The sequence below is a fragment of the Chrysochloris asiatica genome, unplaced genomic scaffold (genome assembly GCF_000296735.1).
Source record: "Chrysochloris asiatica unplaced genomic scaffold, ChrAsi1.0 scaffold00132, whole genome shotgun sequence".
Lineage (NCBI taxonomy): Eukaryota > Metazoa > Chordata > Mammalia > Afrosoricida > Chrysochloridae > Chrysochloris > Chrysochloris asiatica.
This window is the reverse complement of record NW_006408650.1, coordinates 9,134,016-9,144,100: the sequence shown is the minus strand read 5'-3', so window position 1 is coordinate 9,144,100 and position 10,085 is coordinate 9,134,016. Positions and strand designations below refer to the sequence as shown.

Below are 10,085 nucleotides of genomic sequence, written 5' to 3'. Positions count from 1 at the left end.
CCTCTGCATTACATAAGACCATAGGTGGAATCCTGAACAGCATCCAGAATCTTCAGAGGTGGGAAATTTCCACTTGAAAGGACAAGCAGACCAGCCTGAATGGCTAGAAGAACAGAAGATACCTCTGGAAAGAAAGACCGACAGGAAAAATACAAAACAATAATGGCAGTCAGACTGATTACTACAAGAACAAGCAAGTTGCTCACCCAGGAGACAACTAGGCAAGTGGTCGGGTCTTCTCAGGGCAAACTCCCTTCCAAGACTAAGACTCAAGGGGAATACACAAGCAGATATGTACTCTGACTGGCGACCACATTTGTCATCGGTAAGGGGAAGTGAGGGAAAAACAGCAATGAAGCTATGAGCTAAGCCCTACAACGTTCAATAGACTCTTGTGAACCCGGTGGAGACCTGATTGGCCAGCAGTGTGCCAAGACCTGGGAACTCTTGGGCCCAGAGTCAGTGACACAGCCACAGAGGACTAGAGTGGAGAGTGAAGTGTGTAGGTAACTCACACTTGCAGGTAATACCCACTTGACCTGGCTTCAATGACTGGATGATCAGAGCTCAAACAGAAGAAGAAAGAAGAGGAAAAAGAGTTATCTGATATAAATTGATGAACTTGACCTACACCTATGGATGCAGTAGCTCAAAAGAGGGAACAAATCTTTACAACACCCATCATTCCCACCGCCTCCATACAGAGTAGACAGAGATGGGCAACCTGGACATTGGTTTCCCAAAATGGGGGTATTACAAAGGCAAGAAGTAACTGGCTTACAAGCTTTCAAGAGGGAGCCTAGATCCAGAAGCACAGAGGAAGGTAGAATCTCCACTGAGTAGTATCCAATCTGTTTGGGTGGGGCTGATGAAAGGAGATAGGGATAGGTTTCTTATGGTACAATAGTGAATAGTTGTTATCAGGAGTGACTGTGAGGGTTGGAAATGTAAAGGTAGACATTTTTTAGCAAAAGGAGGGTAGTGATTGACTTTGCAATCCTGGAGCAGAGGTTCCTGGGACCATCAAGGGGGAAGAGCGGAGTGCAGTACCATACCCAGAGAAACAGTGACACCAGAGATGGAGGCAGAGATGATGACATAGAGAGATGGCTGGGAACTCTAGACCCAGAGAGGAAGAGGGGCTGTCTGCTGACAACCCGGGGGCAGGCTTGCAGGGTTTACCCTTTGGTTGGTTGATGATGCATGGAGGGAACTGTAACCATGGCAATGAAATGATTATACGATAGGGTGAATGTAAAGCTAATGTTCTCCCATGTAAACTATCACATAATTCACAATAAAACATTAAAAACAATTGTAAAAGAGTAAAGGAGGAGGCTACTTTCCAATGTAATACTTAGAGAAGCAAGTTTTTATTAATAATAATGACAATCAGGAAATGTTGTTGGCTGCCATTGAGTTGGTTCCATCTCAGGGTGACCCTGTGTTGGGTTTCTGGGGAGCAGCCAGTGGATTTGAACCACTAACCTTGCAGTTCAAACTGAGCTTTCAGTCCAGTGCTTATCCTACAGAGCCACAACAGGACTCCAATGAGGAGATGGGATCATCAAGTCTGGACACCTGGTAATTATGGATGACGAACTCTGGACACCCATGGAGGCTAGAGAAAGGGCATGGCAGGGCTACCTGTTCAACCAGGGCATCCCTGCCCTGCTGTTGGACATAAGAACTGGAAGAGAAACAGGAAGGAAGTCCAAAGCCAAATGCCGTCCCAGACTGGCTGTGTGGGCACCTGCACACCCCTGCATCATTACCAGCAGGTCGTAGTTCGTGTCAAAAGCACTGTACTTCCAGTGTTTCCCAAAGAGGAGATGGGAGCACATCCAGCACACTGGTCATGTCAGCACAGCTCTCCCATACACTCCTGCCCCAGGTGGCTGGACTGTCCTGCTTGTTGACAGACAAACCAGGCGGCAGAGAATGTGGGGCAGGTTGGCTCTCTGAGTCCCAGGAGCTCTTCTGTGGCCCAGCACCCAGTGAATGGGACCTAGTGGTCCTCCGTGGGATCTGCTCTGAGTGAATCAAGCCAGAGACCACCAAGCATGAGCCCACTTCCCACTCTCCAGCCTCAGGCTTTTTGTGTTTGCAGCCAGTGACTTCTGAGGACCCAGGCTGGCACCCTCCCCGGCCTGGGCTGGCCTCCCAGGCAGACACCCATGTACTGCTACCCAGGAACTTCAGAGACTCGTGAAGGCATTCCAGTCTGTCTTCTTGGGTGACACTGTGTACAGAGGACCTACAATTAAGATGCTACACTGAGGAGAATAGCTCCAGTCACGGTGCATTTGCATACAAACAGCAGAATGACCTTTCATCCTCATCTGAGCCTTATGCGCTGCTATACCTCTTCTTTCAAGACTGTCAAGAGAACAGACAGATCTGTCTTGGAAAATGAAGTACAGCCAGAATGCACCTTAGAAGCCAGGATGGCAAGACTTTATCAGACTTTAGACACGTTATCGGGAAGGATCAGTCCCTGGAGAAGGACATCACGCTTGGTAAAGTGGATGGTCAGCGATAACGTCGAAGACTCCAAGGAGATGGACTGACACAGTGGCTGCAACAGTGGATGCAAACACAGCAATGATGGTGAGGATGGTGCAGGGCCCGGCAATGTCTCATTCTGTTGTATATGGAGTCAGTATGAGACAGAGGGGCTGCTGGGTTCGAACCACTGACCTTTCAGTTAGCAGAGGAGTACTTGAACACGACACCACCAAAGTTATTTATAAGATACTTACAAATAACTTGACTATATTTATTCATAAATATGACTTGGATAATTCATTTCAAGTATTGATACCTGGGCCTAACCTTTGGGATTTGGACTCTCTTGGGAAGCTGGTAGCCCCGGGATCCCACTTGGAGAAACACAAGTTCAGACATGATTTGGGTGGTTCAGGCTTTCACTGTTCATCCCTCTCCTCTGCTCTCCTGATCACTGGATTCTCCTTTTATACTGAGGAAGGATCCTGGTTGCTGTGAGCACATGATGTCCTTCATGTGAATAGGAAAATTAATCATTAAAACCTTTTGTTAAATATTCTCTAGTCCTGGTGTGGCATTCTAGGATAAAGCACTGGACCGCAAGGTCGGTTTGGACCACAAGGTCGGTGGTTTGAACTCACCAGCTGCTCCTCAGACACTCTAGACAGGGTCACTATAAGTCGGAATCAATTCAATGACACTTAACAGCAACAACATATTGCCAGAGTCAGGATGGCTTGGGGGGAAAGAAAGGGAATGATTAATCTGGAAGGGAAATAAGATTTTTTGTTGTTATTTGGGAGGACAACTTCAAAATAATTGTTCTCAACTGTCAAATAAATAGATCTATATAGGCAACCACCAAAGAACAAGACACCAGGAATTGATGGAATAAAAATTGAAAGCTTTCAAGAAAGTGATGCGGCACAGGAGGCACTCACTCATCTCTGCCAAGAAATTTGGAAGACAACTATCTGGCCGACTGACTGCAAGAGATCTGTATTTGTGCCCATTCCAAAGAGAAGTGACCCAAAAGAATGTGGAAATCATTGGACAATCTCTTTGATATCCCATGTGAGTAAAGTTTTGCTAAAGGTAATACAGAAATGGCTGCAAACATACATTAACAGAGAACTTCCAGAGGTTCAAGCCAGATTCAGAAGAGGCCGTGGTATGAGGGATATTATTGCTGATGTCCAATGGATCTTGGCTGAAAGCAGAGAACATGTGCTTTACTGACTACGCAAAGGCTTTGATTGTGTGGATCATGACAAACTATGGACAACATTGCAAAGTATGAGTATTCTGGAACACTTAATTGTGCTCATGAGGAATCTGTACATGGACCAAGAGGCAGTTGTTTGAACAGAACATGGGAACACTGGATGGTTTAAAATTAAGAAAGGTGTACAACAGTGTTGTATTCTTTCACCATACTTATTCAACCTGTATGGTACTGACTCGATGGCACCTAACAACAAAAACACTACCCGAAAAGTCAGTGATTTGAATCCATCTGTAGCTACACTGGCAATCTGTTTCCCATAGATTTCAGTGTGGGAAACGTACAGGGCAGTTCTACTCTATCATGTGGGGTCATTATAAATCAGAAGCACAACTCTTGACAATAATAACATTCCACCCAGCTGTATCTTTCTCTGGCAGGTAAACACCAGCTGCATGAAACACAAACTTTAGCATTACCTTGCATGGGAATGAGGATGCTGAGGACTTTAAACACAAACTCCCCAGAGGAGATTAACTCCTTAGCTCTAGTTATGTAGCATTCATGGGGGCAGGGCAGCCTCCTGAAGGTTTGGGAAAGGCTCCTGGGCAGAGAACTGCAGATGCTGAAAGTGGGAAAGAGGCCAGAGGATGCAAAAATGGTCAGGTCTGAGGGGTGCTGGTGGGCACTGTAACATCCTGTGTGTGTATGTGTGCATGTACACACCCAAACGCAAACCCAAGCCTAAACCCACTGCTGTCAAGCTGATTCTCACTCAGGACGCCCCCTACAGGGCAGAGTAGAAATTCCCTTTACATTTTCCAAGGCTATAAGGAGCTCTGGTAGCGTAGTGGTTACGAATCGGGCTGCGAACCTTAAGGTCAGCGGTTCGAAACTACCAGTTGCTCCGCGGGAGAAAGATGAGGCTTTCTACTCCCGTAAAGATTTACACCCTCGGAAACCCTGTACAGGGTCGCTATGGGTCGGACCCGACTCGATGGCACTTAACAACAACAACAACAAAATAAATCAGAGGTGCAGAATGTCTGGACTGTGGCCCCATATAAGGCCTATGAAATCATTTGTTCTGACCCTGCCAAGGCAACTGCAGTTCCAGCCATCACATTATAGCAGGCTATAATATATATATATATTTAATCACAAATAGGATCTTTTATTTGTCACCATTAAACGTCTGCATTTTAAACAGATTCTTGAACTGGTGGCTCATAGCCATCAGCTCGTTCAACTTTAGCACCTGTCTCAACTCCAGTAGCTTTTCCAGAACTACTGCCTTCACCATGAAGCTCCATGAGTTTTCCCAACTCAAACTTGGGCTTCTTCAGCATTTTTACTTTCCTAATAAACACATCATGGAGGAATAAATAGACTGGCAAGCCTTCTCTCTGTGTCCTTTCCAGTGCTGTCTGGAATCAGTTTATTGACCACTTCTTTCAAGCCATTTGTCTGCACCTCTCGGGTCATGATTTCCATCATTTTCTTCCGGATTTGACGGACCTGTTGGTGCTGAGCATAAGATGTCTTCCGAATCTGGTTGTTGCGTTTTTTAGTAAAACCAACACAGAACAGGCTAAGTAAATCACCATCTGTAGTCTTGACATCAACGTGAGCTTCAATCATGGTCTGCCATTTTTTGACCATGAAGCACATTTTGTCACAGGTAAGAGCCATGCCATGGAAGTTGGTCAAGCAGTTTTTGTCCTGAACATCCTCAGTAATTAGCTTGAATTTTCTAAATGCAACTTCATCGTTCTACAGAGCAACAAGACTCACTTCAAAAACACGACCCTTAAGTCCATCAGATGCAATTTTGGTTCCTCGAGTCCTTGTGACTAGTGTTTTCCCAATATTTCTTATATTGAACACAGCTGGTGCCTTCATATCATACCAATCTTTCTTAGAAAGTGGATCAACCACTTTCTTCTTGGCTCCTTTTTTGCCACCTTTTGTAAGGCGCCTGTTCTTGTTGACCGCCATGGTGCTGCTCAGAGAGCCAAAAAAGCCAGGCTAATTTTTAAGTTGATAATTTTATATGGTCCGCAAATGATGTTATAAATATCCAAATGGTCCTTGGCAGAACAAAGACTCCCCACCCCTACTGTAAATCTTGACTGAAACAGAATGCCTTATCTTTCTCTCATGGAGTGCCTGGTGGGTTCCAGTTGCTAACCTTTCAATGTGCAGCCAAGCATTTTACCCACCGTGCAACCAGGGTTACCCAAACCAAACCAGCTGCCAAGTCAATCCTGAAACATGGTGGCCTCATGTGTTTCAGGGTAGAGATGCTTCAGAGGGCTTTCTTCACTGTGACCTTTTGGATGCAGATTTCCAGACCTTTCTGCCAAGAGGTTCTGGGTAGGTTTGTACCACCACCCTTTTGGGCAGTAGCTTGGCGTTTAACCACTTATGCCACCAGGAACCATAGGGCACAGTAGAGCACATTCTGCGTCCTTGGGCTCCACTCTTGCTCTTGGATGGTTGCCAAGGTTCACTTTTCCATAGCTATAAGGGGCAGCAAAGCACTGGTGAAATGAGGTTTACCACAAGCCAAATAATAGTGACTGCTGTCTTTTGCCCCTAAGGATGGAGAATTTCCCATCAGGTTTTGCAAAAAGTTTGGAACCTCAGATGAGGTCCTTTGAGGTGTGAACTCATTCCAGGACAGAAGAAGAGCTAGACCTTGTTCCTTTGGGGGTACATGCGATAGGAGTGTACTCAGATTTATAACCTCATCAGAGTCTGCCTTCCAAGCTGTAGCCTGATGTCCTAGCTACATTCCCTATGACGGTCCCTGGAGATTTGGGGCTGGCTGGTAGCCTGGGCCTCTGGTCCATGCCCAATGGAGACCTGAGCTGGAAAGCCCAGGGTGGGCAGGAGGCAGCTTAGGGTCACCTCCCTTCTAGGAACAGAATGTACTTCGGAGTATTTGATGGTCCAAGAACCTGTTGGTCTTCTTGCAGGTTATTGACTTGTTCATTCACTCATTCATTCATTTGTTCATTCAGTAACATCTATAGATTGGGGTTTGAGGTACCACTGAAAATGAGATGCTATTGGGGAGATGCAAACCCTTCACCTTCTTTCAGAGACTTAAGAGTAAAAGTGAGGCTATTTCTGGGCTTGGACCCATTGAATGCTTCCTTGGCAGCTCCTACCTCTGGTGTTAGCTCTGTGCACAAGTAGGATTATGTCAGCATTTTACTAATGGAAATCAAGAGACCCTTACTTCCTTTCTAACTCCAAACCAAACTCACAGCTATCAAAGTGGGTTCTGACTATAAGCAAACCTAGATAGGGTTTCTGAGATTGTAAATCTTTAGGGGAGCTGGCAGCCCTATCTTTCTCCCATGGAACTGCTGGTGGGTTGAGACCACTGATCTTGCAGTTAACACTCCAGCACTTAACCCACAGCATCACCAGGACTGCTTCCTTTAGGGCTTCCTAAATTCCTAACCCCTTCATCCATCTGTCAGTTTGTCAGACTATGCTGGCTTGTGCATTGCTATGAGACTAGAAGCTATGTTACCAGTGTTTCAAATACCATCAGGGTCACCCATGGTGGATAAGGTTCAAATGGAGAGAAACTAGGAAGAAAGGCCTGGCAACCATTGTTTCGGTAACGTTTCCTTCCCCAAATCAGCCAATGAAAACCCTCAGGGTCACAATGGAGTATTGTCTGATATAACATGGAAGATGAGCCCCCAAGGTTGGAAGACACTCAGAACACACCGTGACCACAACAACGGATTTGGTGATCTTGAAGATGGAGGAAGCCAGAGCCACAGTTCCTTCTGCTGTCCCTGGAGTTGACAGAAGTCAGAGCTGACTGGAAGGCAACTGACAACAGTAATAGTAAAAACAACCTGGTCCAGCTGTGGGGACTGAGGTCAGCAGGTCTTTCTGGGTCTGAGTGGTCCAAAAGGCAGGGCAAAGAGGGACCCTGCACTCCTTCAGCCAGGAAAAATCTTTGTGGGGATTCTTCTGCCTTTAGGCCCGCCCCATCAGATGTCATCACCTCCAGGAGATAAGACCCTAAGCCTTGAGAAGCCCAGGTAATGCGATGTGTTTATCCAGAGCCTTGCAGAAGCCCTGGGCAAACAGCAGTGAGTTCCTGCTCCTCTGAGCTGCAGGGGGAGGAGTTCCCAGGGGGCCAGGCCCATTCCCAGTCCCCAGTCTTCAGTCTGAGAGGCTTTGGCTGGGGTCCTGGAGCCTCTATGCCCCGCCCTGCTGGGCTCATCATTCCTAATCCATCAGAAGGCCAAGGCAAAGGACCCATGTGTCCTTCATTGGTCCCAGTTGGAAGGTGAAAAATGATAGCTTTTCCATTCACATATATATGTATCCTGGAACAAAACAGAATAAAGTGGAAAGGGAGTGATAATGGCAGAGAGAAAGAGACAGGGGCAGGGGGTTGGGGACGTAGAGGGACAGAGAGAGAGAAAAAAAACATAAGCATGTAGCTATGAGAGAGAAATCTCAGGGTTTAAATATAGGAGCATAAATATTTGAAAATCTGGGGAACTGTACATGAGTGGAAAATGTAGATTGGAATTTACCAAGTCACATTCCAGGAGGCAGAAGTGTTCATTCTCTCAAAATATTGTGAAGAGCAGACTTTGTCTATTAAGAGAATTCTCTCATGCACACACACACATGCACACATGTGCACACACAATGACATCAGCACACAAGAACAATGACATGTAGAGATGAAGTCATCCTCACTGATAGCCAAATATGTTGTTGTTGTTGTTGTTAAGTGCCGTTGAGTCGGTTCCGACCCATAGCGACCCTGTACAGGGTTTCCGAGGGTGTAAATCTTTACGGGAGTAGAAAGCCTCATCTTTCTTCCGTGGAGCGGCTGGTAGTTTCGAACCGCTGACCTTAAGGTTCGCAGCCCGATTCGTAACCACTATGCTACCAGAGCTCCTTATACAGACCTAAAACTACCGAAAATGCATATGAGTCTCTGTCTTCCACTCAAAGACACACTTCCATCCATTCATGCACAGACGACCCCAGAGTCAGGGACGATGCTAGGTTATGGGGGTATCTCTGCGATCAAGACCATGCACCCTCGCTCTCCTGACGCAGTTTACAGCCTATGGACTTGATGATTGCTGTCCCATCGATTTAACTCTCAGTGATCATGTATAGGGGTTCCGAGGAGCAGGTGGTGGATTTGAGTCGACGACCTTGCAGTTAGCAGTGCAGTGCTGATCTCATAGCACCACACCAGGACTCCATAGCTTGCTTGTTGTTGTTGTTAACTGTCATTGAGTTGATTCAGACTCATAGTGAGCCTGTATAAGGTTTCTGAGAAGACCTGGTGAGCTTCAACTGCTGACCTTGCGGTTAAAACCGACTTCACAGTCCAGTGCGTTAACCCACAGTGCCACACCAGGACTCCGTAGCTTGCTAGACACACCATAAATCTGCATGTCTCAAACCAGAATTATCCCTGAGTGGCCAGAGAGGTAAGATAGGTCATACCATTGATCGTCATTTGGACACCCTTTTTCATCATTTAAAAAATATATAAATATTATGTTGTTGTTAATTGTCTTTGAGTCAGTTCTGACTCATAGCAACCTGTATAGGGTTTCCAAGGAGTGGCTGGTGAGCTTGAACCACCAACCTTGCAGTTCAAATGGCTTTGCAGTCTGACGCATTAACCCACAGAGCCACACCAGGACTCCTTTATTAAATCTTAAAACAGAGTAAACACTAGGCAAAGCCATATGTAAACCCCCTGGGGAGGGAAATCATAGATGAGGCCAAGATAAATTGTCAAAGTTCCATCTCTCCTTTATTATCTTGAGAAATGTGAAAGGAAGAGCCTCCGATTACTTTGAGCTTTAGGTGACCCTCTATGACTTCTGACTTTGGGGAAGGAGCTGGTTATCAGCCAACAGTTAGGAGCTTAGTGTAGGTGGCGTGAAGATATCGTAAGTGTCTGATATAACATGAAGTGTCAGCCAGCAGATCCGGTGATAATTCTGAGACACTTTCTTTTGAACATATATCTTAATGACTTGAAATCCCTTTCGGATTAGCTGGATGCATACCTGCTTTCTATAGAAAAACAGGGGAAGAAAAAAAATCCCTCCTTTGTTATGTTATCACTTCATTGTCAGAGAACAAAAATGAATTCATCATACTGCAGGTTCTGTTATTTAACTATTGTCAGAATGACTGGTTAAAAATGACTTGCTGTGGGAAGAGGTAGCTTCCACCTGCGCAACATAGCAGGTTTATGTTCCAGCACTTCCATATTACAAGTTAATTTCTTTTGTTGGGAAAGAATACATGTTGGATTGATAAGTAGCTC

General features: G+C 45.7%; 1 pseudogene; it reads right to left on the bottom strand.

Annotated features, from left to right (window-relative positions):
• Positions 1 to 4,935: 4,935 nt before the first annotated feature.
• On the bottom strand, positions 4,936 to 5,731 carry LOC102817802 (annotated as a pseudogene).
• Between the last annotated feature and the right edge of the window lie 4,354 nt (positions 5,732 to 10,085).